The sequence below is a fragment of the Bubalus bubalis genome, chromosome 15, assembly GCF_019923935.1.
Source record: "Bubalus bubalis isolate 160015118507 breed Murrah chromosome 15, NDDB_SH_1, whole genome shotgun sequence".
Taxonomy (NCBI): domain Eukaryota; kingdom Metazoa; phylum Chordata; class Mammalia; order Artiodactyla; family Bovidae; genus Bubalus; species Bubalus bubalis.
Window position 1 is genome coordinate 55,387,955 of NC_059171.1, and position 21,346 is coordinate 55,409,300.

The 21,346-nt window shown below is 42.3% G+C and overlaps 1 non-coding gene across 1 annotated transcript; it reads right to left on the reverse strand.

Moving 5' to 3' along the window:
- Positions 1-206: 206 nt before the first annotated feature.
- LOC123464954 lies at positions 207-336 on the reverse strand. The gene has a single exon (XR_006640059.1). It is a non-coding gene; the product is annotated as a small nucleolar RNA SNORA11 (small nucleolar RNA).
- Between the last annotated feature and the right edge of the window lie 21,010 nt (positions 337-21,346).

Below are 21,346 nucleotides of genomic sequence, written 5' to 3' on the forward strand. Positions count from 1 at the left end.
TCCACAGTTTTGCCTTTCCCAGAATGGCATACAGGTGGAATCTCCCTTTCTCCTTGAAATGAGAGGTTCAGACCCTTTATGAGACCACTCCTGGCCCACCCAGGCCTGGACTAGACAGGCTCCAGGCGGCAAGCTCCCCTACTACGTGCTGCAGCTTTCCCTCCAGTACTGGCCCTGTCCAGCAGCCACGTGGAGGTCAGGGGGACACGTGTTGGGTTTCTGTTCATAAGAAGGCCACACGTTTTGTGCCTCTCGTCACAGTGAACCCAGATTCCTGTAGGGTGTGTTATAAACAGATGAGCCATTTCTTCAGGCCCCCTGCTCTGAGCACACCCCTCACTCTCCTCTTTCACTTTCATCAAGAGGTTTTTAGTTCCTCTTCACTTTCTGCCATAAGGGTGGTGTCATCTGCATATCTGAGGTTACTGATATTTCTCCCAGCAATCTTGATTCCAGCTTGTGCTTCATCCAGCCCAGTGTTTCTCATGATGTACTCTGTATATAAGTTAAATAAGCAGGGTGACAATATACAGCCTTGATGTACTCCTTTCCTGATTTGGAACCAGTCTGTTGTTCCGTGTCCAGTCCTAACTGTTGCTTCTTGACCTGCACACAGATTTCTCAGGAGGCAGGTCAGGTTGTCTAGTCTTCCCATCTCTTTAAGAATTTTCCTCAGTTTGTTGTCATCCACACAGTCAAAGGCTTTGGCATAGTCAATAAAGCAGAAATAGATGTTTTTCTGGAACTCTCGTGCTTTTTCAATGTACCATCAGTTCAGTTCAGTCTCTCAGTCATGTCCAACTCTTTGCGACCCCATGAACCGCAGCATACCAGGCCTCCCTGTCCATCACCAACTCCCAGAGTTTACTCAAACTCATGTCCATTGAGTCAGTGATGCCATCCAACCATCTCATCCTCTGTGGTCCCCTTCTCCTCCTGCCCTCAACCTTTCCCAGCATTAGGGTCTTTTCAAATGAGTCAGCTCTTCACATCAGGTGGCCAAAGTACTGGAGTTTCAGCTTCAGCATCATTCCCTCCAAAGAAATCCCAGGGCTGACCTCCTTCAGAATGAACTGGTTAGATCTCCTTACAGTCCAAGGGACTCTCAAGAGTCTTCTCCAACACCACAGTTCAAAAGCATCAATTCTTCAGTGCTCAGCTTTCTTTATAGTCCAACTCTCACATCCATACATGACCACTGGAAAAAACCATAGCCTTGACTAGACAGACCTTTGTTGACAAAGTAATGTCTCTGCTTTTCAATATGCTGTCCAGGTTGGTCATAACTTTCCTTCCAAGGAGTAAGCGCCTTTTAATTTCACGGCTGCAATCACCATCTGCAGTGATTTTAGAGCCCAGAAAAATAAAGTCCAAGGTAAGAGAAACCCAAGTCCAAGGTAAGAGAAACCACAATCACAGACAACTAGCCAATCTGATCACATGGACCACAGCCTTGTCTAACTCAATGAAGCTAAGCCATGCTGTGTGGGGTCACCCAAGACAGACGGGTCATGGTGGAGGTCTGACAGAATGTGGTCCACTGGAGAAGGGAATGGCAAACCACTTCAGTATTCTTGCCTTGAGAACCCCATGAACAATATGAAAAGGCAAAAAGATAGGACGCTGAAAGATGAACTCCATCAGATGTTGGCAATTTGATCTCTGGAAAAGGTTGAAGTCAAATTAAGTTCACATCTAGCCAATTTCAAATGTAAGGCAGGTATAAGCAAGTGGTTACAAACAAGATGAAGCACCCTTTACATTTGAAATATAAATTTCAACTTCTTTTGGGAGTACAATTTTTAATCCCACTACTTTCGTAGGTGAATGGGGGTGGGGGGCGGGGAGGGAGGCACACAGTTTTTTCATTTCTCTAAGGCTCATGGATTTTTTACTCCAGATCATAGTTTTGTTTTGAAAGTATCATTCTCTGAATACTTTTAGAGGTACATTGTCTGGCTCAATCAGTTTCATATTCTAGCATGCACAGAATTGATGTCTTTGAACTGTGGTGCTGGAGAAGACTCTGAAGAGTCTTCTGAAGATAAGGGAGGAACTACTGTAACTCTAAAAATCCAGATCATTAGGAAGGACGCTTTCTATGGAGAACAGTGTGAAGTTTCCTTAAGAAACTAAAAGTAGAACTACCATTTGCCCCAGCAATCCCAAGCCTAAAAGCATATATGTGGAGAAAACCATAGTTTGAAAGGATACAGGCACCTCAGTGTTCACTGCAGCACCATTTACGATAGCCTCATGGAAGCAATCTAAATGTCTGTTAACAGAGAAATAGTGAAAGAAGATGTGGTATATATACACAATGGAATATTACTCAGCCATAAAAGGTAATGAAATAATGTGATTTGCATTATTCCACAAGGGTGGACCTAGACACTGTTATAGAGAGTGAAGTAAGTCAGAAAGAGAAAAACACATATCATATAACAGGGTTTATATGTGGAATCTAGAAAAATGGTACAGATGCACTTATTTGCAGAACGGAAATAGAGTCACAGGTATAAGCATCAACACTGTAAATCAACTATACTCCAGTAAAATGGGAAGGAAATCTAAACAAGAGAGGATGTATGTATAACTCACTCACTATGCTGTACAGCAGAAACTAACTCAACATTGTAAAGCAACCATACTCCACTAAAAATTAATAAAAAGAAGAAAGTAATTCACGTTCATTCTAATTATTTTCCAAAGGGAAACTCATTGCCTCAGCTGTGCCATCTTTAGACTTCTTACCTTCAGATGTCCTCACTGGATGAACATGAATTCTCATTTACTGATACCAGACTAACTGTGGCAAATAGCACCAGTTACCTGCCCCACACCCATCCAAGATGAGCCTCCTCCTTCCCCAGGCCCAGCATTTATGTATCTTTGGCTGTACTGGGTCTTTGCTGTTGCACATGGACTTTCTCTAGTTGCAGCGAGCAGGGGCTGCTCTCTAGTTGCAGGGCATGGGCTTCTCACTGTGGTTGGCTCCTCTTGTGGCGCACAGGCTCCAGGCACGAGGGCTTCAGTAATGGCAGCATGCCTGCTCAGTAGTGTGGCAGGCGCCTGGGTTTAGTTGCTCCTCAGCTGGTTGGATCTTCCCAGACCAGGGACGGAACCCGTGTCCCCTGCACTGGCAAGCAGATTCTTATTTACTGCACCACCGGGGAAGTCCCGAGGCCCAGTATTTAAATGAAATGTTGACACCACAGGATGGTCTGCATGGTTGCCAATGAACAGGCACTGGTTTTGATGCAGAAAGTCCACCTTTAGAATAACCCAAGATTATGCTTCACTCTTAAACTTTATTGATTTTAAGGGCAAATGGAGTTCTGCCTCAAATCCTCTTTCAAGAAGACATCAAGATGCTAAAGTGGAGAATTTGATATTTCTTCACCCATTTACTCTGATCAGGGTAAAGCAACACCAATATGTACAAAAAAACAGAGCTGCACGTGAAAAGTATCTTCCAGTTTTAAGGGCCAAGGCTCAATTTGAAAAACTTCAATGATCTTAAAGTTCTGGATATTTTGCTTGAATTTTAAAAATAAATCATTTAGAGTGTCTTAGGTGTTCCAAGCTAAGAATGCAGTCACTCCTCAGAAACACAACTTCTACAAATGCCACTGAACAATAAACTGTGAGATGATTTTCTTTTTAAAAGTAACACCTATTCTTTATAATTGATTTAACTATCTTGAAAAGAATCAGAAGGTTTTTGAAAAAATGACTTGACTAGCTTTTTCTTTTTCATTTCTGGAGCGTATCTTACTTCAGTAAGCATCTCTGCTCCACTGCAACACTTCTAAAGCCAGAACAAAAGCCTAGAGATTATGTTTGCATAGACAAAGTTAGTAGTTATCACCCATGTATTTCAAATTGGAAATTCAGAATCTTTTTTCCTCCTTATTCAAAAGCTTACAGGAAATGTCTTGAGAACTAAGCAAAGATGGATTTTTAGGGCTAATATTAGAAACCCAATGGTTACACCATCCCTCAGGGTATAACTGGAGATAGTGGACATGACTTTTTCCTGTGCATCACATTTTAGTGATTCCTACCCAGTGGGAAGCACCACTAGGACAGATGAATGCATCCTGGGATTAATGATAGCCCAGGGGTTACCAAGGCACTGAGTGGATGACAGAATCCCATTAATTCCAACCAATCATTTTGCCTTAGGATGTGCTGCCTAACTAAGTGGCTCCAGCTATTGTAGCTCATCCAAATAGCCTGAAATATACACACTGACTTACAAAATACATTCTCTCCAGCCGAAGTAGGATTTTTTTTTTTTTTTTTTTTTTTTGCTGCTGGTTTAGGCTTCACCGGGGTTTATTTCCTGTGAAACCGTAAAGGCAATTGTGATATGAATTTAGAAGTATTGCTTCAGAGTTGAAACTGCCTTACCAGGATTTGAGAATCCAGTGGAAAAATTTCACTTTCAAATCCCAACATGTTCGGAGCATTGGGACAAGACGGCCAAAGATTTCACTTAACAATAACGTTGGGTGATTTCTTTTTAAACTAGCTCCTCAGGGTTTGATAATTATAAATCATTGTCGATCACAGTTAATAACCGCTAGGCATGAAGATTTTATGTTCTTTTTTTTTAAAGCTTCTGTTTTCAAAGCTATAAAATTACTCTGGTAAAACATAAACATGTTATGCATTTCTATTGCTCCCAAAGTTATAGATGAGAATTCATGGTGTGTTTATACAGGATTAGAAAGCAGTGTCCTGCAGATGGGAGCTAAGGACCACCTCCTTAGTTTTGGGCTGTGTGTTCAAATCCTTGTTATGTCTACAATATTGGTCTAAGTTCTTTGGGAAAAATATTATTTCTAAACCTCCATCTTATAATCTTGCTTTGAGGGATGATAAAATCAATCTTGTTTTCCCCATGTTCATCCTCACAAATCAGACTCTCTTCTGTATTTAAGTACATTAATGTTAGCATGTCTGTGGTTCACCTCCCGAGGTAGCATCTCTGTCTTTGTGGAGAAGCTATAAGATGGCTGCTACTAAGTCTGCTAAACCCATTTCTCCAAAAGGACCAGAGGGTGGAGGGCCAAGCAGATATGTTTAGAGAGCAGATGATGGCTTCCAGAGCATGCTTTGGCCAGCAAGACAAAAGGTCTTTGTGGGGAGCTCCCAAGCTAGTCTTGAGGATTCCAGAAGCTCAGTCATATTCCCTCAACACACGGTTTTTGTCATGTGACAATGAGATCCTAATGGGTTTGAAGAGTAGGGAGCCTGTGCTAACATTTAATCTACTGCCCTGTGAGACAAGCCAGTATACCTTCCGGTCGGGGTGCTCTCCATTGAGAAAAAGAAAGTATCAGTTGCTCAGTTGTGTCCGACTGTTTGCAGTCCCATGGACTGTAACCCACCAAGCTCCTCTGTCCATGGAATTCTCCAAATAAGAATATTGGAGTAGGTTACCATCCTCTTCTCCAGGGGATCTTCTTGACCCAGAAATCAAAGCCAGATTTCCCACATTGTGGGCAAATTCTTTACCTTCTGAGTCACCAGGGAAACTCCCCATTAGCAGGACTAAATTCAAGATGATGGTAAAGGCATGTTAAGTGCTAGGGCAGACCTACAGAAGAAAAGACAAAGGCCAAGAGGTGATTTTTGTGTCTCCCAAATCCTCCTGTGTTGGAGGACTGACTCACAAATGAGAACTGAGCATCCACTGCCCAGTTTCCATGTCTACACACCTAGGGAAGGACTCAAGTGGAGTGAACAAGGGATGGAGTGGCTCAGGAGTAGCAGGAGAGAGGGATCTGTTGACCACCAGGTCAGACAAAATGGTACCTACGTTCATCTCCCCATTGACACAGCCATAGAAGCCAGTTCCTTCCCCGGGTCAGCCTTGCTCTCCCTTGATAAAGTCATTACTGTCATTCTAAAGGCATGCATGATTTTAAAAATTAGGAGGACACCTGAGCTCTCTCATGGTCAGTTAAATTTCTCCTCTCTTAACAGTGACTCGGAGTATGTGAGTATGTGAGTAGGAAGGCACTCAGAAACACACATACACACTTACACTTTCCATTTCAGGGCTGTGTGTTCAACATCCTTGACACGAAGGGGGAGAAAGATGGTGTTTTAATACCTCTTCTGGCTAGGAGGATCCTGTTTATAGGTAAATGAAAAGTCAGATGATTTTTCTTCATAATTAAAAAAAAAAAAAGACTTGGCTAAACTTTACCTTTGATCATTGGAAACAAGCTAGATCATGAGGCTGGCCCCTTAGAATGAGTTTTAATTCATAGGCTGTCAATTTCAGGTACACAGTGTGACTCTGGTACAATTATTCACCTCTTCAGCTGTTTTTAATGTCTGTTCTCACTGATTTGTGTGCCAGATAGCCTTGCCAAGGCAAAAATTTTGATGCTACTATTTTTATACAGTCAATTTAAAGTGACTGATAGGATATTTCAGTTCAGTTCAGTTAATTCAGTCACTCAGTCGTTTCTGACTCTTTGCAGCCCCATGAATCGCAGCATGCCAGGCCTCCCTGTCCATCACCAACTCCTGGAGTTTACCCAAACTCATGTCTTCGAGTCGGTGATGCCATACAGCCATCTCATCCTCTGTCATCCCCTTCTTCTCCTGCCCCCAATCCCTCCCAGCATCAGAGTCTTTTCCAATGAGTGAACTCTTTGCATGAGGTAGCCAAAGTATTGAAGTTTCAGCTTCAGCATCAGTCCAAGACTGATCTTTAGGATGGACAGGTTGGATCTTCTTGCACTCCAAGGGACTCTCAAGAGTCTTCTCCAACACCACAGTTCAAAAGCATCAGTTCTTTGGTGCTCAGCCTTCTTCACAGTCCAACTCTCATATCCATACATGACCACTGGAAAAACCACAGTTTTGACTAGACGGACCTTTGTTGGCAAAGTAATGTCTCTGCTTTTGAATATGCTATCTAGGTTGGTCATAACTTTCCTTCCAAGGAGTAAGCATCTTTTAGTTTCATGGCTGCAATCACCATGTGCAGTGATTTTGGAGCCCCCAAAAATAAAGTCCAACACTGTTTCCGCATCTATTTGCCATGAAGCGATGGGACCAGATGCCATAATCTTAGTTTTCTGAATGTTGAGCTTTAAGCCAACTTTGTCATTCTCCACTTTCACTTTCATCAAGAGGCTTTTGAGTTCCTCTTCACTTTCTGCCATAAGGGTGGTGTCATCTGCATATCTGGGTTATTGATATTTCTCCTGGCAATCTTGATTCCAGCTTGTGCTACATCCAGCCCAGCGTTTCTCCTGATGTACTTTGCATAGAAGTTAAATAAGCAGGGTGACAATACACAGCCTTGACGAACTCCTTTTCCTATTTGGAACCAGTCTGTTGTTCCATGTCCAGTTCTAACTGTTGCTTCCTGACCTGCATATAGGTTTCTCAAGAGGCAGGTCAGGTGGTCTGGTATTCCCATCTCTTTCAGAATTTTTCACAGTTTATTGTGATCCACACAGTCAAAGGCTTTGGCATAGTCAATAAAGCAGAAATAGATGTTTTTCTGGAACTCTCTTGCTTTTTCAATGATCCAGAGGATGTCGGCAATTTGATCTCTGGTTCCTCTGCCTTTTCTAAAACCAGCTTGAACATCTGGATGTTCATGGTTCACATATTGCTGAAGCCTGGCTTGGAGAATTTTGAGCATTACTTTACTAGCGTGTGAGATGAGTGCAATTTTGTGGTAGTTAGAGCATTCTTTGGCATTGCCTTTCTTTGGGATTGGAATGAAAACTGACCTTTTCCAGTCCTGGGGCCACTGCTGAGTTTTCCAAATTTGCTGGCATATTGAGTGCAACACTTTCACAGCATCATCTTTCAGGATTTGGAATAGCTCAACTGGAATTCCATCACCTCCACTAGCTTTGTTCGTAGTGATGCTTTCTAAGGCCCACTTGACTTCACATTTCAGGATGTCTGGTTCTAGGTGAGTGATCACACCATCATGATTATCTGGGTCATGAAGATCTTTTTGTACAGTTCTTCTGTGTATTCTTGCCACCTCTTCTTAATATATTCTGCTTCTGTTAGGTCCATACTATGTCTGTCCTTTATAGAGCCCATCTTTGCATGAAATATTCCCTTGGTATCTCTAATTTTCTTGAAGAGATCTCTGGTCTTTCCCATTTTGTTGTTTTCCTCTATTTCTTTGCATTGATCTCTGAGGAAGGCTTTCTTATCTTGCCTTGCTATTCTTTGGAACTCTGCATTCAGATGCTTATATCTTTCCTTTTCTCCTTTGCTTTTCTCTTCTCTTCTTTTCACAGCTATTTGTAAGGCCTCCTCAGACAGCCATTTTGCTTTTTTGCATTTCTTTTCCATGGGGATGGTCTTGATCCCTCTCTCTTGTACAATGTTACGAATCTCTGTCCATAGTTCATCAGGCACTCTGTCTATCAGATTTAGTCCCTTAAATTTATTTCTCACTTCCACTGTATAATCATAAGGGATTTGATCTAGCTCATACCTGAATGGTCTAGTGGTTTTCCCTACTTTCTTCAATTTAAGTCTGAATTTGGCAATAAGGAGGATATTTAATGCAGTCTAAAAACAAACCACTAAAGATTATTTTTGAACTATGTCCTTTGAGTACCTGACCTTCTGTACCCAAATCTTATCCAGTTTTTTCATCTCAGCTTGGACCACAGAGGAGGTAAAGAATAGAGTCATCTGTGATGCACATATCTTAGGGGGAAAGCTTGTAATATTTACTTAAGGTCACACAGTAGGAAACATGACCCAAACATTTCTAGTGTGAAAATGGCTCTGTGAGCTCAGAAACTCAATTTTATAGCATACATGCATATGTGCTCAGTTGCTTCAGCGTGTCTAACTCTTTGAAACCCCATGGGCTATAGACTGCCAGGCTACTCTGTCCATGGGATTCTCCAGGCAAGAATACTGGAGTGGGTTTCCATGCCCTCCTCTAGGGGCTTTTCCTGACACTGGGATCAAACCCACATCTCCTGCATCTCCTGCATTGCAGGTGGATTCTTTACTGCTGAGCCTCCAGGGAAGCTCCATTGATTCTACAGCATTCACAAGTAAAAGAAGTCAGTTCCAAGACTACCCATCAAAAACATGCTGGTCAGACTGCTACATTAACCAGTGCATGCAGAAAGCCAGTCACCTAATTCACAGTGGGAAATAAAGCTAGTAAGTGGGCCAGAATCCTCATGAGCTTTGGCTCGTGAATTCCTTCCACATAGTAATAGCTGCGTGGGAGGTCAGGTTATAACCAGAAAGTTACCCCAGGGATGGGAAATTGGGGTGTAAAGAGTTGGATGGACATATTGGTTTTCTGACTCTCCTAAACACAGTGCCAGAGACTAACTGGCTTCAATAACAGGAATTTATTTTCTCGTGGTTCTGGAGGCTAGAAGTCCAAGATCAAGCTGTCAGCTGAGTGTTTTCTCCTGAGGTATCTCTCCTTAGGCTGTGGACGGTCGTCTTCTCCCTGTGTCCCCACATGGTCTTCCCTCTGTATGTCTGTGTCCAATCTCCTCTTCTTACAAGGACACCAGTTAGACTGGAGTAGGGTCCACCCCTATGACCTCACTGTACCTTAACTGCTCTTGGAAGACCCTGTCTCCAAACCCAGTTTAATTCTGAGGTCCTGGGAGTGAGGGCTTCACCATGTGAATTCTGGAGAGACACAATTCAGCCCCTAACATTGATGAACTATAACGTTAGTTCACCAAAAGTTTCATAACTTGGTGGCCCATCCACATTGCAAGCTGAGCCCACCAAGCTGATGTGCAGCTGTGTGGTCCCTTCAGGGCCGTCTGCCCCACAGCGCTAGAAACACCAGTTCTTAGTCCATGGAATCCCCACTCAAGTTCAGTAATGACAGTCCCACCAGTGTTGCAATTTTCCTTCAGCATATCCTTCAAGAGATTATATCTAAGCTTCATGGGTTGTACTTTTATTTCAACCTTGTCTCTCTCAGCTGGCATCTTCCTTGGATTTGGGGTGTCACCTGACTTCTGAGTCCCACATTTCCTCCCTCTCTTATTCTCTTCCACAAATGGTCAAGCCCATCTACACAGTGGGTTTCAATATTTACAGAAGGCAACCGCACCTCAAAATTCTTAATTATGTGTTTTGGTTGCCACTAAACCATTGATTCAAAGAAGGCAATGGCACCCCACTCCAGTACTCTTGCCTGGAAAATCCCATGGATGGAGGAGCCTGGTAGGCCGCAGTCCATGGGGTCGCAAAGAGTCAGACACGACTGAGTGACTTCACTTTCACTTTTCACTTTCATGCATTGGAGAAGGAAATGTCAACCCACTCCAGTGTTCTTGCCTGGAGAATCCCAGGGACAGGGGAGCCTGGTGGGCTGCCATCTATGGGGTCGCACCGAGTCGGACATGACTGAAGTGACTTAGCAGCAGCAAACCATTGATTAAAGAAACAGGAAATAGAATATAGCCATAAACCCTTCTCATAAAGGTGTTGCTGATTTAACACTGTAAGCTTCCTTCTGTTTTAAACACATCAGTGATCTCACACACACACACACACACACACACACCTAATTTGAATAACTTCAGTGCACTTTAAAACAAAAGAAACAATACATAGACCAGAAATGGGCACAGCTATAAATGAGACTAAAATCACACACTCTGGGTCAAAGTGCCCTGAAGACTCCCTTGTCCTTCACTATCTCTCAGAGTTTCCTCAGATTCATGTTCATTGAGTCGCTGATGTCATCCAACCATCTCATCTTCTGTAGCCCCCTTCTCCTCCTGCCCTCAATCTTTCCCAGCATCAGGGTCTTTTCCAATAATCAGCTCTTCACATTAGGTGGCCAAAGTATTGGAGCTTCAGTTTCAGCATCAGTCCTTCCAATGAATATTCAGGTTTGATTTCCTTTAGGATTGACTGGTTTGATCTCCTTGCAATTCAAGAGACTCTCAAGAGTCTTCTCCAGCACCCCAATAACGATAAAAACTTCCAAAGTTATAAGAGAAAAAAAACGAGTGCCACAAAGAGACAATCAACAATGGTGGACATCTCCTTGGGGCCAGACGTGCAGGGAGGGTAGGGTGAGATATTTAAATAGGACCATTTACTACCCACAAACTGCTCTGAAAAATCTGCAGAGGTTTTGGAATCACCTGAGAGTTTGATGTAACCTAATCATGCAAGAGATAGCCCATTTATTACCTTGGTCATAGAAGCAAGTTATAGGTCACCCCATACACACACATTCCAAAGAAGATTATTCAAAGTTGTGAGTCATCAAGAGTCCTCTTGGAATTCTGTCCACCAGTCTCACCTTCAAATTATCTATCCAGTTGTCTGCTAGATGTCTGTATCTGCAACATCACAAATTATGTCCAAAAGTAAATTGATTATCTCTGCCTCAACTCCTGCCCTTCCTCGTCTTTGACAAAGTTCATTTAATGTTTACCCAGTCATTCAAGTCCAAAAGCATAGCAGTCATCTTTCACTCATTCTTTCTCACCACTCCCACCCAGACAACAGAAATTGAATTAATCCCCTTCTTCCATCTCCACTGCCCCTGCCTTAGGCAGTTGTCCTGTTGTACTTGAAGCCAGTCTTTAAACCTTTAAGAAAGAAAGTGAAGTCGCTCGGTCGTGTCCGACTCTTTGCAACTCTGTGGACTGTAGCCCACCAAGCTCCTCTGTCCATGGGATTCTCCAGGCAAGAATACTGGAGTGGGTTGCCATTTCCTTCTCCAGGGGATCTTCCCAACCCAGGGATAGAACCCGGTATCCCGCATTGCAGGCACCCGGGTGCCTCTGAGCCACCTGGGAAGCTAAACCTTTAAGCAGGTCCTCATACTTACAGGCTTGCCCACTCAAAGTCACACAATGTTCTATCATAGTTGAATCTCTCTTGCAGCTTTTTTGAAGACCTATAGAAATGTGATAGTAAGCATTTTCTATGAAGATGGGGTAAAACTTTCTAAACATGATGAGTTAGGCTGGGCAGTCAAGAGAGCAGCCTCCACACCCTGAGAACAAGCTGAGCCTCACAGCTGGATGATGGGCTCAGAGGTCAGCCCTGGATAAGGACTGGCCCTTCCAGGCTGATCTCAGAGAAAGCAATGGCAACCCACTCCAGTATTCTTGTCTATGGGGTCACACAGAGTCAGACACGACTGAAGCAAGTGACTTAGCGACTTCCAGGCTGATCTACACACCTGCCGTTCATTTTACTCATTGTGTACCTCCCTGAAAATCACTAGGTTGAAAATATATCAGTGTCTATAGAAATGGATGCTATTAGTTTAGCAGTGGAGTTTGTTAAACTAACCTCCACCTTTACTAGAATTAACCTGAGTTATTGCACAGCCATGCCAGCTGGGTAATCTTGCAAGAATCACTCTGCCTTGTCCACCCTGTTTTCAATGGGAGTGACCACACGCCCGCCCTTAGTTGTCTCTTAGAAATGGAAGAGGATTTGTGAGAAAATTTCTCCAATCCTTTTAGAAAAAGAGTGTGCAGTAAGTTCACTAAATTAGTTTTCGTATCTGGTAGATATGTTCTGATGACTTTTACATTTTGTTGATTTTCCTGTTCAAGCACTACTAAAATACTTCAGTCATTGAAGTGCAAAATTCACTCCAGCTTTGCAATTTCCATGGGCTAATTTCTGAAACTACTGCAGCTCTTGCCAAGAAAGAGTAAGAATGTAATATTGTTCTGATTTATCTCATATTTTGTCAGAACCCTTTCTTCAGAATTAATGATCTGGATACCTTGCTCCAAAGTATATGAAAGATAGGCTCTTTACAGAATTCTGCCATACAGTTGAAACGAAATCAGCATGTGTGTCTGGAAAAAATCCATTATTTTATAAAGCTAGTAAATATCCTTTCTTACCAAATGTCCTGGTGATGGATCACAGAAAGAAGTTACTTGATCTATCTACATGCAATAAAGAAAGTCCAACTCTTTGCGAGCCCATGAACTGTAGACCACCAGGCTCCTCGGTCCATGGGATTCTCCAGGCAAGATTACTGGAATGAATTGCCATTTCCTTCTCCAAGGGATCTTCCTGACCCAGGGATCGAACCCGGGTCTCCTGCACTGCAGGGAGAGTCTTTACCGTCTGAGCTAGCAGAGAAGCCAAAAATATTTGAAGGCATTGCTAACTTCTGTTTTCTCATTTTTAGGTTTATTGAAGGATCAAGAACCTAGGTGAATGGTTACAGGGATGGAGTTGAGTTTCTTGAAGACCTGAACCCACTGCTCTCCTCTGGCTTCCTTCTACCTACAATAACCAGGGGGCATCTGCCCAGCCTACCTGTACTCCCCTAGCTCCCTGAGCAATCTATCAGCCAGCATCTTTCCAAGGACCCCCAGGGGCAGAAAGCTGGAGCTTCAACACCAGGGTGACAGGCTGCCTGGAAAGCCACGGGGTTGAGTGATTTCTCAGTCTAGGGCACTATGTGCCTTCTTAGTGAACAAACTGAGTTAGAGCTGAGAAACATAGGCCACCTTTTCTGTCACACATTCTACATGGATAAAAATGGTGTCAAATTATGAGGCAAATACTCGTCCTCCTCACCAAAACCCAATGTACAGATGGGAAGCTGAGGCTGAGAGCCAGCAGGTGAATCACCAGAAGTCACACATCTGGCCAGTGACAGAGCCGGGCTGTGACTCAGGTCTCTCTGTCCTTGTCAGATCAGATCAGATCAGTCGCTCAGTCATGTCCGACTCTTTGCGACCCCATGAATCACAGCACGCCAGGCCTCCTTGTCCATCACAACTCCCGGAGTTCACTCAGACTCATGTCCATCGAGTCAGTGATGCCATCCAGCCATCTCATCCTCTGTCGTCCCCTTCTCCTCCTGCCTCCAATCCCTCCCAGCATCAGAGTCTTTTCCAGTGAGTCAACTCTTCGCATGAGGTGGCCAAAGTACTGGAGTTTCAGCTTTAGCATCATTCCTTCCAAAGAAATCCCAGGGCTGATCTCCTTCAGAATGGACTGGTTGGATCTCCTTGCAGTCCAAGGGACTCTCAAGAGTTTTCTCCAACACCACAGTTCAAAAGCATCAATTATTCGGTACTCAGACTTCTTCACAGTCCAACTCTCACATCCATACATGACCACAGGAAAAACCATAGCCTTGACTAGACGGACCTTTGTTGGCAAAGTAATGTCTCTGCTTTTGAATATGCTATCTAGGTTGGTCATAACTTTCCTTCCAAGGAATAAGCGTCTTTTAATTTCATGGCTGCAGTCACCATCTGTAGTGATTTGGGAGCCCAGAAAAATAAAGTCTGACACTGTTTCCACTGTTTCCCCATCTATTTCCCGTGAAGTGATGGGACCAGATGCCATGATCTTCGTTTTCTAAATGTTGAGCTTTAAGCCAACTTTTTCACTCTCCACTTTCACTTTCATCAAGAGGCTTTTGAGTTCCTCTTCACTTTCTGCCATAAGGGTGGTGTCATCTGCCTATCTGAGGTTATTGATATTTCTCCCAGCAATCCTGATTCCAGCTTGTGTTTCTTCCAGTCCAGCGTTTCTCATGATGTACTCTGCATAGAAGTTAAATAAACAGGGTGACAATACACAGCCTTGACGAACTCCTTTTCCTATTTGGAACCAGTCTGTTGTTCCATGTCCAGTTCTAACTGTTGCTTCCTGACCTGCATACAAATTTCTCAAGAGGCAGATCAGATGGTCTGGCATTCCCATCTCTTTCAGAATTTTCCACAGTTTATTGTGATACACACAGTCAAAGGCTTTGGCATAGTCAACAAAGCAGAAATAGATGTTTTTCTGGAACTCTCTTGCTTTTTCCATGATCCAGCAGATGTTGGCAATTTGATTTCTGGTTCCTCTGCCTTTTCTAAAACCAGCTTGAACATCAGGAAGTTCATGGTTCACATATTGCTGAAGCCTGGCTTGGAGAATTTTGAGCATTACTTTACTAGCATGTGAGATGAGTCCAATTGTGCGGTAGTTAGAGCATTCTTTGGCATTGCCTTTCTTTGGGATTGGAATGAAAACTGACCTTTTCCAGTCCTGGGGCCACTGCTGAGTTTTCCAAATTTGCTGGCATATTGAGTGCAACACTTTCACAGCATCATCTTTCAGGATTTGGAATAGCTCAACTGGAATTCCATCACCTCCACTAGCTTTGTTCGTAGTGATGCTTTCTAAGGCCCACTTGACTTCACATTCCAGGATGTCTGGCTCTAGGTGAGTGATCACACCATCATGATTATCTGGGTCGTGAACATCTTTTTTGTACAGTTCTTCTGTGTATTCTTGCCATCTCTTCTTAATATCTTCTGCTTCTGTTAGGTCCATATGATTTCTGTCCTTTATAGAGCCCATCTTTGCATGAAATGTTCCCTTGGTATCTCTAATTTTCTTGAAGAGATCCCTAGTCTTTCCCATTCTGTTGTTTTCCTCTATTTCTTTGCATTGATCTCTGAGGAAGGCTTTCTTATCTCTTCTTGCTACTCTTTGGAACTCTGCATTCAGATGTTTATATCTTTCCTTTTCTCCTTTGCTTTTCGCTTCTCTTCTTTTCACAGCTATTTGTAAGGCCTCCCCAGACAGCCATTTTGCTTTTTTGCATTTCTTTTCCATGGGGATGGTCTTGATCCCTGTCTCCTATACAATGTCATGAACCTCAGTCCATAGTTCATCAGGCACTCTATCTATCAGATCTAGGCCCTTAAATCTATTTCTCACTTCTACTGTATAATCATAAGGGATTTGATTTAGGTCATACCTGAATGGTCTAGTGATTTTCCCTACTTTCTTCAATTTAAGTCTGAATTTGGCAATAAGGAGTTCATGGTCTGAGCCACAGTCAGCTCCTGGTCTTGTTTTTGCTGACTCTATAGAGCTTCTCCATCTTTGGCTGCAAAGAATATAATCAATCTGATTTCGGTGTTGACCATCTGGTGATGCGCATGTGTAGAGTCTTCTTGTGTTGTTGGAAGAGGGTGTTTGTTATGGCCAGTGCATTTTCTTGGCAAAACTCTATTAGTCTTTGCCCTGCTTCATTCTGTATTCCAAGGCCAAATTTGCCGTCAGTAGCTTTCAAAGCTGAGTGTACATGAGAATCCCTGAGGGACGTTTGGAGCTTGGTCCCAGAGCCCTGGCAGCCCCATGATATGTTTTAATTCTCTCTCCTGGCAATTGTGATGTGCACACAGCTTGGGGAGGCCAGCTCTGCATCACACCTCCTCCCTACATTATTCAGGAGAGCAAAGCTGGACTCGTCCACCTGTGCTGCCAGCGGTTCTTGGGATTGAGCCTGAGACAGCATGGGCCTCAGAACTCCTAGAAGTTGCTCAACAAATAATATATATGTATAACCAAATCACTTTGCTGTACACCTGAAACTAACACAACACTGTAAGTCAACTATACTTCAATTAAAAAACTGAGAGGTAGCTAGAATAACCAAATTCATAGAGGCAGAAAGTAGAATAAAGGTTTTGATTATGTACAATGGAATATTACTCAGCCATAAAAAGGAATGAAATCATGTGCAGCAACATAGGTGGACCTAAAGATTGTCACACTGAGTGAAGTAAGTCAGACAGAGAAAAACAACTATCATATGATATCATTTATATGTGAAATCTAAAAAAAGGTACAAACAGACCTATTTACAGAGCAAAGGGGGCTTCCCTTGTGGCTCAGCTGGTAAAGAATCTGCCTGCAATGCGGGAGACCTGGGTTCGATCCCTGGGTGGGGAAGATCCCCTGGAGAAGGGAAAGGCTGCCCACTCCAGTGTTCTGGCCTGGAGAAGTCCATGGACTATACAGTCCATGGGGTTGTAAAGAAATGGAAACAACTAAGTGACTCACTTTCACTTTTTTTTCCCCCCCACAAAACAGAAGAGTCGTAGTTGTAAGAAACAAATAGTTAGCAAGGGGGAAAAGGGAGGAGGGATTAATTGGGAAATTGAGATTGACTGTATAGCACAAGAAACTCTACTCATTCCTCTGTGATGACCTATATGGGAATAGAATCTTAGAAAGAGTGGATATATGTGTTTGTGTGACTGATTCACTTTGCTGTACAGCAGAAGCTAGCACAGAATTGTAAATAAACTCTACTCCAGTAAAAATTATTTTAAAAAATGAACGTTTTGATAAGCAGGGGCTGGAGGAGAGGAGAATGCAGAATTATGGCTCAATGAGCAGAGGGCTCCAGTGGGATGATGGGCGTGGGTAGACTGACACTTGCACAATACTGTGTGTGTACTTAAAGCCACAGAGCTGAACACTTAAGAAGAGTTTAAAATGGCAAGTTTTATGTTGTGTATATTTAATCACAATTTCTAAATGTTGAATATTTTTTAAAGCACTATCCTCTAGCTGGTGGGAATTTGCTTTATGAAGCAGGGAACCCAGAGCTGGCGCTCTTTGACGACCTACAGGTGTGGGATGGGAGGGACGTTTAGGAGAGGGGAGGATGTACATATGCCTATGGCTGATTCATGTTGATAAATGGTAGAAACCACAACAATATTGTAATTATTCTCTGATCAAAATAAAATTTTAAAAACATAAAAAGCAGTATCCTCACTGGTGGTTTAGTTGCTAAGTCATGTCCAACTCTTTTGCAACCCTAGTATCCTCATTAAACTTAAGCAGTTTCCTTGTGATGTATGAATTCATGAAACGTGGAAGATTTTCTAGTTTTTTTCAGCCAAATAAGTCTACCCATCTCCAAAATGTCTTTCCTCAGTAGTTATTCTTTATGGATTTTCTCTGGCTTGGCGGATTCTGAAAGAGATACATCCTTAAATTTTAGCTTACAAACTTGACATCCATAAGCCACTCCCTTTTTGCTTTTGTTTGGTTTGGTTTTGGGTGTTTTAATGGTGAAGAATTAAAAAAAAAAATAGAATAAGTCCTGTAGGTCATCTAATCATGAAATAACTTAGCCTCAAGGAAGTTTAATGAAGCTGGAGTCCCACGTACAGTGGAAATTGCTTTAATAGACAAGTAGCTAAACAAAGGGATATACGGGACTTCCCATTTGTTTTGTTATATACAATTAATCCTTTCCTTTTTTAATGAAGCAATAATGCACCTAATGTCATCCACAGAATGTTTAGGGAGCCTCACTATATTCTTGCCACATTTAACATTTTCCTGTAGAAATGATCCACTTCTGTAGACAGGCTAAGAAGTCCTCGATGCATTAAGAACTACATTTTTTTAATAAACATTTTTGTGCTGATAGCCCCTGAAAATTCCACTTGCATGTTTTGCCAGCAAAAGATAATCAAAAGTCCATTAGTTTTCTTCCTGAAAACCCATCAATGTTGGCTTCGGTGGAAAGGCAACATCTCTATACTTTCATAGTTTGCTTTTTAAAATCAGTCCTTGCCCAAGAACATAGGCACCATGGGTTTTGGTTAGCAAGACCTGTCAAAATAATGATGCCTTTCTTTTCTCAGGATCCCTCAATAAGCTTGTCAGCGATGATAGTTCTCTGTGAGAAGCTCTTCCACCCACACCCAGGTTGTGTTGATCAAACCTGGAAGGAGTGTGTCTGTGTAAAAAGCATGAGCTTTGAAGCTGGGAAGCAGGAATTCAAATACAAACCCAACTCACAGAGGAATCCTGAGAAATTATTTAACTCTTCTTGGTTTCAATTTTCTCCTCAAAAAAAAAGGGGGGAAAGAAAGAAATAGACCTGTATCTCCTACCCAGCAAGATGATTTTAAGAATTAAATAAGACAGCTTAAGTAGAAACACCTAGATAGTAGCAGTTGCTTAATAAATATTAGTTGAAGCTTCTGTAAAGCTGTCTTAAGGCATCCTTGTTGTTTGGTGGCTACACCCTGTCCGACTCTTTTATGACCCCATGGTCTGTTTTCTGCCAGGCTCCTCTGTTCATAAAATTTCCCATGCAAGAATACTGAAATGGGTTGCCATCTCCTTCTCCAAGGAATCTCCCTGACCCAGGGATCGAACCCACAACTCCTGTATTTCAGGCAGATTGTTTATCATTGAGCCACCGGGGAAGCCCCATTTAACCCTTAGATCAATCAATTTGCATAAATGATAAACTCTATTATGTGAATGGTTTTGTACTGAGATTAAACTTTTAATCTAGTGAAGCTAATGCCTTATTATAAAAGGTAAATAAGAATAATATCCACAGATGCTAAGAAAGAAAGAAGATGCAAGGTGATCAATGCTGTGTTGGGTGGGACAGGCTCTGAAGGCTGAAGCAGTTTTCTCTGCTCTTGCCTGCCTGGGACGCTTCTTGGAGGAAGAGGTGGCAGCAGCCTTCCAGGATGACAAGAATCTGGATTGTTACAGAAAGAAATATAGGGCACTAAATGTAGCAGCCAAAGCACCAAACCCTTAAAAACAATCTCTTTGTCCCACCACAGCAATGCCATAAACATAACTTTTCTCATTATGACCAAATCAGCCTTTTATATTGTATGCTTTTCCTTTGGGGGTAGGAGGGTTAGTTTGGGGTTTTTTGCTTGTTTCTTGGGGGTTTTATTTGCTTTTTTGGCAGCGCCATGTGGCCTGTGGGACCTTAGTTCCTTGACCATGGATTGAACCTGGGTCCCTGCAATGGGAGTGCAGAATCCTAACCACTGGAGGGCCGGGGGATTTCCCAGCCTTTTATTTTTTGCTAGAAAGAAAGATTTAAGCACTTCCTGCCACCTCTATCAAGCATAGCCATCCTACAAGAGAGATAGTCATTCCCACACTCTCCTCTTTGCTTTTTAGATTTTCTTTTCTTTTGTTTTTGTCTTTGTTTTTTATGGTGAGGGCACTGGATTTGTAGTCAGATCTGAATTTGAGTCCTGACACTGCTGTTCCTCTGGGGCTGTGGGAAGTATATCTACCCTCCTCACACTAACTTTCCTTACTTGCCACTGCACAGGTCCTGGTGGGAGCATGCCCAGTCGCTTCAGTCCTGTCTGACCCTGTGACCCCATGGACTGGAGCCCACCAGACTCCTCTGTCCATGGGATTCTCCAGGCAAGAATACTTGAATGGGTTGTCCTGGAGCTACTATTTGGGGCTGATCTGTTTGGGGCTCCTGAGCCCCCCATTCTGCAGGTGAGCTACCTCATTCCCTAATGACAATAGGCCCCTTACCTTTGGGGCCAATATTTTGAGAAAATATGGCCTCATTACAAACCCAAAGGAGGAGGTTTGATTTATCAAAATCAAAATTTAATTTATCAAAATTTCATTCTGCTGGCGTATTTTTTTTTCTTTGTGAGGTACAGAGGCAAATAATTGAAAACGAAGTCAAGGAAAAATTGCAATCTAGTACATTTCACCATGATTGGTTGTGGCTAATACTTACTCAAAAACATTTCCAAATTCCAAAACCTTATTGTGCACTGCCAAATGCTAAATTACAATTTTGCCCCAATAAAAGATAAATATATAATTCCCAAAATCAGACCTACAGTGGTCAATAATGATAAAAAAAAAAATCAACCTCACTAATGATTAAATAAATGAAATAACAATAAGTTTGCCCACTGAATTGACAAACTTAAAAAAAGAATGACAGTAACTAGTATAGACACAGTTACAGGGTCAGTAATATCTTATACATTATTAATGAAAGACCAATCATCAAACCTTTCCTAAAGGGCATTAAGGCAACATTTTCATTAATTGTATACCTTTGGACTCAGCAGTATTATTTCATGGAACTTGTTCTAAATAAATAATTTGAAAAATAATCAAAGACATATGTGCAGGGATGTTTATAGTAAAGCTTTTCCCATTAATGAAAAATGGTGAAACAAATTAAATATTCAAAAATAGGAAATAGAATACATATATGGATAACATCTATACATGGAGTGTTGCACCATCTCGCCATTTAAAATGACAATCTGAGGGCTTCCCTGGTGGAGAGTGGTGGAGAGTCCGCCTGCCAATGCAGGAGACAGGAGTTTGATTCCTGGTGGATCCCACATGTCTCAGAGCAGCTAAGCATGTGCACCGTAACTATTGAGCCTGTGCTCTAGAGCCCAGGAACTGCAACTCCTGAGCCCACACACCACAGCTACTGAAACCTTCACACCCTAGAGCCCGCACTCTGCAACAAGAGAAGCCATCGAAATGAGAAGCCCAGGCACTGCAACTAGAGAGTAACCCCTAGTCCCTGCAGTAGAGAAGAGCCCGCACAGCAACGAAGCCCTAAGCACAGCCTAAATCAAGAAATAAAATTATTTTTAAAGTGACTATATGAGTGTGCATTTATTATTTGTCTTGAAAAACTTTCACATTAATGCTGCAGTGATAATTTTATTAACTCCAAAACACTCACATTTTCTCCTTTATG